This window comes from Balaenoptera acutorostrata, chromosome 14 (assembly GCF_949987535.1).
Source record: "Balaenoptera acutorostrata chromosome 14, mBalAcu1.1, whole genome shotgun sequence".
In the NCBI taxonomy this organism is placed as follows: domain Eukaryota; kingdom Metazoa; phylum Chordata; class Mammalia; order Artiodactyla; family Balaenopteridae; genus Balaenoptera; species Balaenoptera acutorostrata.
This window is the reverse complement of record NC_080077.1, coordinates 27,295,858-27,306,253: the sequence shown is the minus strand read 5'-3', so window position 1 is coordinate 27,306,253 and position 10,396 is coordinate 27,295,858. Positions and strand designations below refer to the sequence as shown.

Below are 10,396 nucleotides of genomic sequence, written 5' to 3'. Positions count from 1 at the left end.
ATCTATACTCTCCACATGTCAGAGCCCATTCATTTCATGGTTTGGAAATGGGGAGAATAGATCCCCTTAAACTGCAAGTCAGTAGGTGTTTCTTTACAGTTAACTTTAGCAAAATTCATTCAAAATAGTAATTAACAATGATCTTCTTTACTTGTTAACTCACAAGGAAACACCTTCAAAACTGCATTTTGTTAAAGTTTCTGTACTAAAATGTAGAAAAACTGAACTACACAAATATTGAAAAGTTAAAACTTCCTTAATTTTTTATTCCTGGTACCACTACCACAATTTACAGGGCAATATACCTGATTTAATAAAAAGAAAAAGAAAAAGAAAAAGCTACAACAGATAAAAGACCTCAGGAATGTACATTTAATTGACACTACATTACATTAATCAATAGCTGCACTTTTTGCAAACTGTGGCTAGGACAGTCCTGAACAAGAAGGGTTTCCTGTTTAAGCTGCAGTAACTTTTCTGACTATGGATCATCGTTCCTTCTGTGGCAGATTTTTACAGTTCCTCTAATGATTTTGGGACGACTGTCTCAAAGTAACCTGCAGCTTTCCTGACAACTCCTCGCTCTCTCTCCTGCTAAGAACTGTAGCCCTTTTCTTCTGGGTTTTTAGAACCTTCTGCTACCATATCCACCACCTCCACCATCAGATCCATAACCACCACCATAGGGACTTCCCGGGCTTCTTCCACCAAAACGGCCCCCCTTCATGGGTCCATAATTTGACTGCTGTTGTCCACTATAATTTCCAAAATCATTATAGCTCCCACCACCACTGTAGTTACCTCCAAAATTTCCTCCTTCACTGTAACCATCATACCCCCCCCCCCTCACTGCCACCATATCCTCCACCTTGGTTTCCATATCCTGGTCCACCACCACCACAGCCTCCTCTACTACTGTAACCAGGACCACCGCCATAGTTACCACCGTCGCCTCCAAATCCATCATATCCACCATCATCTCCTCCATAACTACCTCTGCTGCCACCACCTCCACCACCATAGCCTCCTCTTCCACCAAAGTTTCCACCACGGCCAAAGTTACCTCCACCGCCTCCAAAGTTTCCTCCACGACCCATGAAGTTGCCAGACCCACCTCCACGAGTCTTCCTTTTCTGAGATGGAGTATGATTGGTCCTTGTCCAAAGCTCTTATTAGAATCATTAAAAGAAAGGTGTTATCACTCTCTCTGAGTGATACTCAACCTTCTCGGATGATGGATTTTAGTGTCTGCAACAGTGGTTTAAATTTGAAAAAGACTCTGGATTTATACAGCTACCATGACAGATCAAAATTAGAGAGTATATTCCTAAACTTGAAAAATATTAATATGATCTATTAGGCTTCTTTTTTTCCTTGACCAATCATCCAGGTAACAAATATTTCTTGGGCACTTTGTTGAGTAGGGCACTTTGGGCACACAAAGAAATGTACATAAGACTTAGCTCCTGCTCTCAAGGAGCTAACATTCTCCTTGGGAAGCTAAGATATATGTACATTGCAAGTGACCTAACAATCCAAAATAGTACATGTCAGTACCAAAAGCAAAACAAAACAAAACAACAGACCTTTCATTTGCAAACTATAGACGTTTGCTCCAAGGCAGAATAAAGTTACTAACTACCAAAGCAGGATTAAATTTCACTCCCCTGGTAAGTCTCTAAGCTTGAAAGATTAGAGGCATATAATTTGGGAATGAGAACTATTGGTCTACAGATAGTACAAGTCTAGATTGTGAGCCAGATCCTTCAGACAGGTTAGTAAGTGGAAGAAAAACGAATTTCATAGAGGCTACGTGAAATGACTAGATTTATCAAAGTAACTATTGGAAAGGGGACAAATCATTCCAGCAATTCCCAGGCAGGCTGGAATGACTGGACACCAAGCATCAGTAAGTAGAAATAATGTTAATGAGACTCCTTCTCAGGTGCCACAAAAAGCATTATTCTTCCTCTGTTCATATCATTGTGGAATAACCACAATGGCTGATGTGCTATTGACTTTCTGGGACCAAAATCTTGTGCAGCTAAATCAACCTTTCTTACTGTTCACGCTGGGATTCTCTAGATTTCACCATCAGAGTCCTTGTCACATACAGGGTTCTCCCTTCCCGCTTCCCCTTGAGGTAGAAGCACCATCCTCAAAAGAGGCCAGGTGCTTTTCTGCTCATTCATCCCACATTGAGATAGATGAGTCTACCTGAGCTGTTTCAAACAATGCCCCTCCGGATTAGAAATGACCTAGAATGAGATCAGACTCTGAAAGGTGGTCCATATCTGGAGAAGGTTAAAATATGAATGTGGCTTTGTAGAAGACATTATTAACAATGCCTGAAAACCAACAGTTGAAGCCAAGGACTGGTGATAACCAACTTGTAATACATAGAGGTTTGGGGGGACCACTATTACTTTTGAACACAAAATTTCCCATTGCTACAGAAAAAGGAATGTAGAAAGAGCTATGAGAAGGGAAAGAGGCTGACTCAAAACTCAAACAGGAATATTTCAGGTTAACAAGCTGCCTTCCAATGGTTTAAAAAAAAATTCACGGGTCTCCATTAAACTGAATTTCAAACACATCTCTTTCATGATCTGTTAATGAGGACAGTTTGACATTTTCCCAGGTGAAATAATTTAAGTAGAAACCATGTGACATTATAATCAATTTAAGCAGCTCTCTAACTACTTCAAGTTTGTCAAAGTGTTTTACAGTTAAAGCTATAATTAGCTAGCCCTTCTAAATTCACTGTGAGGTAAAGAGTTGAATTATCAAGGAAGCTTTATAACTGTGGAAACAAAGAACAAATAATTCTCAGAAAGAGGCAGCCATTTGGGTGCTGGTTACAAGGATATGTTCATCTTGCGAAAATTGATCAAGCTACATACTTAAGGTGTGTGCACTATTGCGAATGTATATTACATATCAATGACAAGTTAAAATAAAAATATGTGTGTGTGTGTGTGTGTGTGTGTGTGTGTGTGTGTGTGTATGTATTAAGAAACCTGGTATAAAGAGAAAGAAGAAAGATCTCCTTCCAGATTAACTTTTCTGAAACTACTCAGTAAGGGCGTTTGTGTTTAGTGTAATGGGCCTTTGTCCTGCTGAGCCAGCCGCTTGGGGTGCTAAAACTAACTCAGTTCCTCCTAGACTTAAATTGGAGTTTGAAAAGAATAGAATTGTGTGTTCAGGTGTGTAGATGGGAGTTAAAGTGGCAAGAAGATAAATAGATGGATTATCACATGGTTTGTTTACCGAGTGATTTGCTTCTTGGACGGAACTCTTGGGTCTTGACGGCCTGGTGCACTAGAAGGAAGGCATGATTGTGACCTCCTGGTCCAAAGCTTTCATCTCATGGAGAAGGGAACAAGCTCCTAGAGGTGAAATTGCTAGAGAGTGGCTGACGCTCTCAATCCCAGGCCCTCGGTGCTTTAGATTCAGATAGACCTGGAACCAAATTCCAGCTCGATGGTTTATGTACCCTGGGCTGTGGGCAAACCAGTGGACATTTCTGACTCAATTTCCTGAGAAGCTTAAAGAGAGAATATAATAATGCCCTTACGGTAGAACTGCTGGGATGGTAAAAGGGAAAAAACACACAACGGTCTGACAGGCACTAAGTGTTGTATGAATTCCTGCACCACACACACCACTAATTTTTTTCATTTAAAACCTGAGAAATGGATCAGATTAGTCCCAGAGTTCTCAGCAGGCAGGAAATAGAAGGTGACAGCACCTTATTAAAGCAAAACTCACCTCTGTCTCCCTCCCTCTCTCTCCCTCTCCCTCTTTCTCTCTCTCTCTCTCTGTCTCTGTCTCTCTCTCTCACACACACACACACACACACACACACACACGTTCCTCCTTGACCTGAGTCTCCTGACTATTTCCCGTCCCCTCTTTCCACTAGCTTTCGATGTCAAGCTTCCTGAAATTTGAGTCTGCTCTGCTGTTTGCGCGCTCGCATCTCCCATTCAGTCTTCAGTCTCTGAGATCTGGGTTCTAGCCCCACCGCCCCACTGCAACCGCTCTGGAAGATCCTCAAAGATGCCACGCTTACAAAAGTCAAGTCCCTTCTTTAGCTTGATCTTATTACTTTTCTGTGGCGTTTGTCCCTGTCGATCACTCTGTCTCTGAAACACATTCCCTCCTTGGATTTTACATGGCTCTCATGGTTTTCATTCTGCCCATCTGCCCACTGCTTCTCAGTCTCTTTTTCAGGGTCCCTGAAATGCAGGTGATCTCCAGGGCTCCCTACCTCTCCTTGACCATCTCACCCCCACCTGTGACTCCTCCTACCTGCCAGATGGCACCCAAATGTGTCTTTCTATCGTGCCCAGTCTCCTGAGCTCTACGTCTCTGTATCAATCGCCCGTGGGATGCTGCATTGATTAAACTCATCTCGTCTCAGCTGTGTCCACTATTGCCGCTCTCTCCATTTCCTCCTCCTCTATCAGGCTCCCTATTCCTGAGCCCTGAATTGTACCACCATCTATGCTGTCGCTTTAGCTCTCCCTCACTACTAGCAACGAATCCATCGATAGGTTTGGTACCCTTGTTTCTTATAAATCCTCTTGAAGCTTATGTGTCTCTTGTCCTCACACTCACTGCTCTAACCCGGCCTTTTCTTTTTAACTATTATTATTTAGTCTTTTTTTAAAAAAATTATTTATTTATTTTGGCTGCGCTGGGTCTTCATTGTGGCACGCAGGCTCTTTGTTGCGGTGCGTGGACTTCTCTACTTGCGGCTCGTGGGCTTCTCTACTTGCGGCTCTCGGGCTTCTCTAGTTGTGGCACTGGGCTCTAGAGTGCGTGGGCTCAGTAGTTGCGGCTCGTGGGCTTAGTTGCGGTATGTGGGATCTTAGTTCCCCAACCAGGGATCAAACCCGGGCCCCCTGCATTGGGAGCATGGAGTCTTAACCACTGGACCACCAGGGAAGTCCCTAGCCCTGCCTTTTATCCTAGTTGGTTTTCTTGATTTGAGTCATTTAGAAAGGAGGTGACAGCCTATGTACCACACTGATGCTGTGAATGCAAATCAGATTAATCCCTTCTTAAACATGCTAGTCATCGCTTCCCATCTACTTCAGAGTGAAGGTCAAGCTCTTAGTATAGCCTTCAAGACCCTCTATGATTGCCCTGGCTCTCTTTTCCGAATTTCACTTTTTCATTCCATATCTTATATCTTGAGATTGCGCAGCTGAGATTGCCAGGAATGTCCTTCGCTTTTCTGAACAACTTCCATTCATCTTTCAAAACACAGTCAGCTCTGGGAAGGATTCTCTCACCTTCGCCTTCTGCACTCCAGCCCCAGCTGGGTTGGGTGCCTGGTTCATAGCATCCTGCTCGGAACAGGACACTTCCCTCCCTGCATTGTGATTGTCTGTCTACTTGCCTGACTTTCCCATTAGAGGCAGGAAATGTGTTCTTTCATCTGTTTTGCCAGGGCATAACACGATGCCCACATGTACCAGTCCCTCCATAAATGCAATTTGAGTGAGTGATGAGTTGGCTAGAGCAAGTCTGTGGGAAACTTTGGTGAGGATGTGGAGGAGGAGGGAGGTGTGAGTGTGTATGAATCGAGTGGCTTATCGACTCCTCCACAGTCTAGAACTAGCTCAAAAGTAATTTAAATACAAAATGAGAAGCTCATTTTTTCCCCCTGATCCACCCACATTATCATTTCACCGCTACCTGAAGACTAAAAACCATATAGCTTTCTGTTGCTTGCATGACCCTGTCAAGTGATCTGAAACATGTCATTCGTGAGCAGTGTCTCTGGCGGGGCTGACACCCACAGGAGAAGATTTCTCCCAGCCTTTGTTTTTTTTCTCCTTCATTCTTCTGAAACACATCATATATTCCTGTGAGCTTTTTCATCCTGGAACAATTCTCCTCTGATGAAAACATCCTCTTCATCTTGTTCCAACCTCCCTTTCCCCCCAGAAACCTCCGTGGATAGAACAAAGGTGATGACTTTTTAAAAATTTTAATGAGGCATCCAGGGGCGTGGCATAGAAGGAGATTTTAATGTTGCACTTAAAAGAAAAAACAGACAATTTCTCTGAATCGTCTTTTGGAAATGTATCAAAGGGAAATATTTGGAATTCAAATGTAAATTGTAAAACAGAAAACAGAGTGTCCATTAGAATGAAATTGATGCTGACCAGGGGCCCAACAATCCCACAGAAACAAAGATTTGTGTTCCTTTGAAGTTAAATAAATGTTAGTTATACTATGTTTTTGACCTCATCTGTTTCTCCTTAGGAATACTAGTATAGAATGGAAGATAAAAATCCATAGGCAAATGACTAAACTCAATCTTATCTTTGTTAATCTGTCTTCATTGTTATTTTACATCAAAGTCTGGATCAACTTAATTTATAAGGAAAAGAATATTTATTCCATGATCCTGTGTTGAAGGAAAATTGTTGAGTTAAAGAACAGTTATTGGGTAGAGGGAGCATGCAATATTGAAGAAATTTGTTACCTTTTGTGGACATCAGTATCTATAAGCAGCTACCTTACAATTATAAAAATTCATTTTGCTTAAGTGAGAGAAAGCCTCTTAGGGTTATTATTTAGTCACAGACTTCCTCCATTTTCAGTGGGTGTTTACTAAGAAAATGGGAGTAGAAGAGTGATTACTTGAGCAAAATGTGTTTCAATGCTGATTACCAAAAGCCTAATTTTCTCTACAGAGTTAAGATCTCTTCAAATTCTCTCTCAATCTCTCTTTTTGTTTTCGTGTTTGTTTTTTTGTTTTGCTTTGAGTAAACACAGCCATTAATGACTGAGCTACTGTGGCCAGGCCCCCAGTCACCCACTGTTATGGCTGCTGCTCTGGAGATAATTTACCAGGGAGGAAATAATGTAGATGAGAAGCTGGCAGGGGGCAATGCGTAGCAGAGGGTCTCTTAGTAACACAGATCTTCTTTCTCAGTTCTCATCTCTCATTTATCCAAGTTCCATTCCCCCAAAGAGGTCTTCCTTGCCTCTCCCTCCAGGCCCTCTGGTTCCATAGCCCTCAGCAACTACATTCATAGCTATGCTTATTTATGGACTTTTCTCATGTCCTTCTCAGATTATTGTCCATCAGTAGGTTTGATTTTCTCTAATAATTTATATATTCTCTAGGAGACTGGGTTTCTTGAGTTGGGAGTTGAGAAACAGACAGAACCATAACTCTATTGACCCTCGTTCTCTATCAGTGAAGGTGACCCTTTCACTAGGATATTGTATTTACCGTGAGTTTCTATACTGTTGGTTTGGTAGTCTAGACAACACCCTTTTCTGAAGGATGAGGTCATTGACTAGATCAGTCATTCGAGGAAGATTTGCAGCACTCAGATGCTTATGGAAAGTTGAGAGAAAAGAGGTCCAGGAGGGCTGTGGGAAGGGAGTCTATTAGGGTTTTGGCCAGAGGGTCTCAAGAGGTCCAGGAAGTAGTTCCTAAATGTTGGACCATAAGATGGCAATCTCCACAAAGAACTAGGTTGAGAGCAGAAGAGACCAGGAGTTTGCAGTTCTGGGTTTGTCTTTGGTGCTGGATTAGAAGGCAGAGACTAGACATGCTATGCTCAGTCAACTATGACAGGGTCAGATCCCAAAGTCCCATGTCAGAATGTTTGTAAGCTTATTTTATTCTCTGTGTTCATTTCCATTTTATCTGCTGAAAATACTGAGTAAAATCTTTTTGAAAATTTGAGCTTTTTTAAGATATGCTAAGAGGAGCTACGGGAAAAGGTATAGGCTTAGGTTATGCCTCTAGACCAGGAATAAATATTTTAGGTTTGTGGGCCATATGGTCACTGTCACAGCTACTCAGCTCTGCTACTGTAGTGTGAAAACAGCCACAGGCAACACATAAATGAGTGTGACAGGGTTCCAATATAAGTTTATTTACAAAAACAGGCAGGGAATTCCTGGTGGTCCAGAGGTTAGGACTCAACGCTTTCACTGCCGGGGGCCTGGGTTTGATCCTTGGTTGGGGAACTAAGATCCTGTAAGCTGCGTGGTGCCTCCCCCCCAAAAAAAACCCCAAAACAGGCAGCAGGCTATCGTTGGCCCACTGACCTTAGTGTGTTGTAGACAGGAAAAGGGGGTATGATCCACCTCTGAGGGCCAGGGTAGCGATAGCAGAAGGAAACAAAGTAAGAGATGCAGAAGGCACAGGTGGCCCAGGAGACAGGCTAGGATCTCCTGGCTGCCTAAGACTTGAGTGTTTGGGTTTTAGTTTATTAAGAGAGATACTTCCCTACCCCCCCCCTCAAAAAAATCTTGAGAACAGGGATGTTTTTTCTAGTTTGTTTCTGCTGTATCCTCTGCACCCATGCAGTTGCCTGACACTCCAAAACACTTGTTGATGAGTAAATATTTAAGCGTAAGGATTTTCTTCTAGAATTGAGTTATCATTACAATTATTATCAGTGGGTTCTCAGCATAATTATATTACAAATGTTAATAATTACTAAATATAAAAATAAAATTCTATTAGAACTTCATCTCTTAATGAGATAGATGGGATGTTTAAAAAGTTATTTCATGAATTCACTGAAGAATATTACATATGGTCAGAAAAAGTCAGGGCTCAGCTCTAATCTTCTTTATGCATTTTTATAGACGTGTTGAGAAATTTTGTTCACTGAGTAAGTAGGTGGTAGTGGAAAGAGTTTTGTTGTTAGGAAAGCCACTCACTTCTCCAGGATGTAGCCGAACAAAAATTACATAGTAATCTGTCAAGGAAAATTATTTTTAATGATTTATCAGCTCTTTTTTCAAAAGAATCAGAAGCCACTTGACTTGCAAAAGGATTTGTTAGCCAGTCACTAGAGTCACAACACCAATCCTACTACTTTTTTAAAAATTGAAATATAGTTGATTTACATTTCAGGTGTGCAGCAAAATGATTCACTTATACATTTTTTTAGATTCCAAATAAAAGTGATATCATATATTTGTCTTTCTCTGTCTGACTTACTTCACTTAGTATGATAATCTCTAGGTCCATCCATGTTGGGCCAAATGGCATTATTTCATTCTTTTTTATGGCTGAGTAATATTCCATTGTATATATGTACCACATCTTCTTTACGCGTTCATCTGTCGATGGACATTTAGGTTGTTTCCATGTCTTGGCTATTGTAAATAGTGCATTGGGGTGCATGCATCTTTTCAAATTAGAGTTTTCATCTTTTCTGGATATATGCCCAGGAATGGGATTGGTGGATCATACAGTAACTCTATTTTTAGTTTTTTAAGGGCCTTCCAAACTATCTTCCAGCCAACACTACTACTTTAAATTGATTTTACCTTCGTTGCCTCAGAGAGTTTTAAGCCCTCTGGTAATACACTGAACTGAGTCCTGATAGGTGAGAGGTATGTCTTCTTTTTCTGTTTTTTTTTAGGTGAGAAAAGGGTGCCTGTGAAAGGGAGGACAGGAACAGAGAACCAAAAGGACACCTTGATCACAGGCTCTTTCTCAGGGAGAATGGTTTCAATAAAAAGCCCATATGGACGCTAAGGATTTGGGAACTGATTCCCATAACACTACCTGTGCCCATTTTGAGGACCACTGGCATAGGGCATGATGGACATTCATGAAAGAGTTGATAAGAACTCTTTTGAAGGATAGGATGACAAGGGTGGGAGGAAGGTGTAGAAAAGGCAGTGGGGAGGAGGAAGGCAGCACCAGTCCGGAAGGAAAATGGGGGAGAACTGAAAGGGCACAAAAGAGTACATTCACCTTTGCCTGTGATTGGCCCCTCTGTGTCATATACTGGGCATTGACTCACCCTCACCAGCACAAGATTTAGAAACTAGTGTTTTTGGCTTGTGTTTGTCGGACGAGCTGATTTTTATTCAGTGTTTCAGTCAGGAAAGGAATTAATATTAGAATACGTGGTTTACAAAACAGGTCAAGATTAGAAGATAGAAAGGGTACAATTTGGAAAAAGGAGAGAGGACTTAAGGTAAAGACTGGGCAGGCTGATTTTGTGTCCCTGGCTTGTGTCATTAGCAGTGTTAGCAGCAGATGTTGCTTGCTCTTCTCAAATTAAATGTTAATGTCCTTAGAGCTGGAATAATGCAGTTCAGTTATCTTTCAACCAGAGTATACCATCTCTCGGTACTTTCAAAACTGCTAAGGTGTATTTTGTGTGTAACCTTTATTTTGTGTGTAGTACATATGAATGTTTTTGAGCATCATTCAGAAACAGGCCATCTCTCTTTGACAGGTCTGTATTGATTCAGGGAAATGTTTGCTATCAGGCTTACACTGTTGTCAACTTAATCCAAAATAACCTATGTTAAGATTAGGCTCTACAGGTGGAAAAGTCACTAAGCTAAGTTTTAAAAACTACCTTTGAGTGAACAGATGAAA

General features: G+C 41.4%; 1 pseudogene; it reads right to left on the bottom strand.

The window, feature by feature from the left end:
- Nucleotides 1-625: 625 nt before the first annotated feature.
- Nucleotides 626-5,351, bottom strand: LOC130704721 (heterogeneous nuclear ribonucleoprotein A3-like; annotated as a pseudogene).
- Between the last annotated feature and the right edge of the window lie 5,045 nt (nucleotides 5,352-10,396).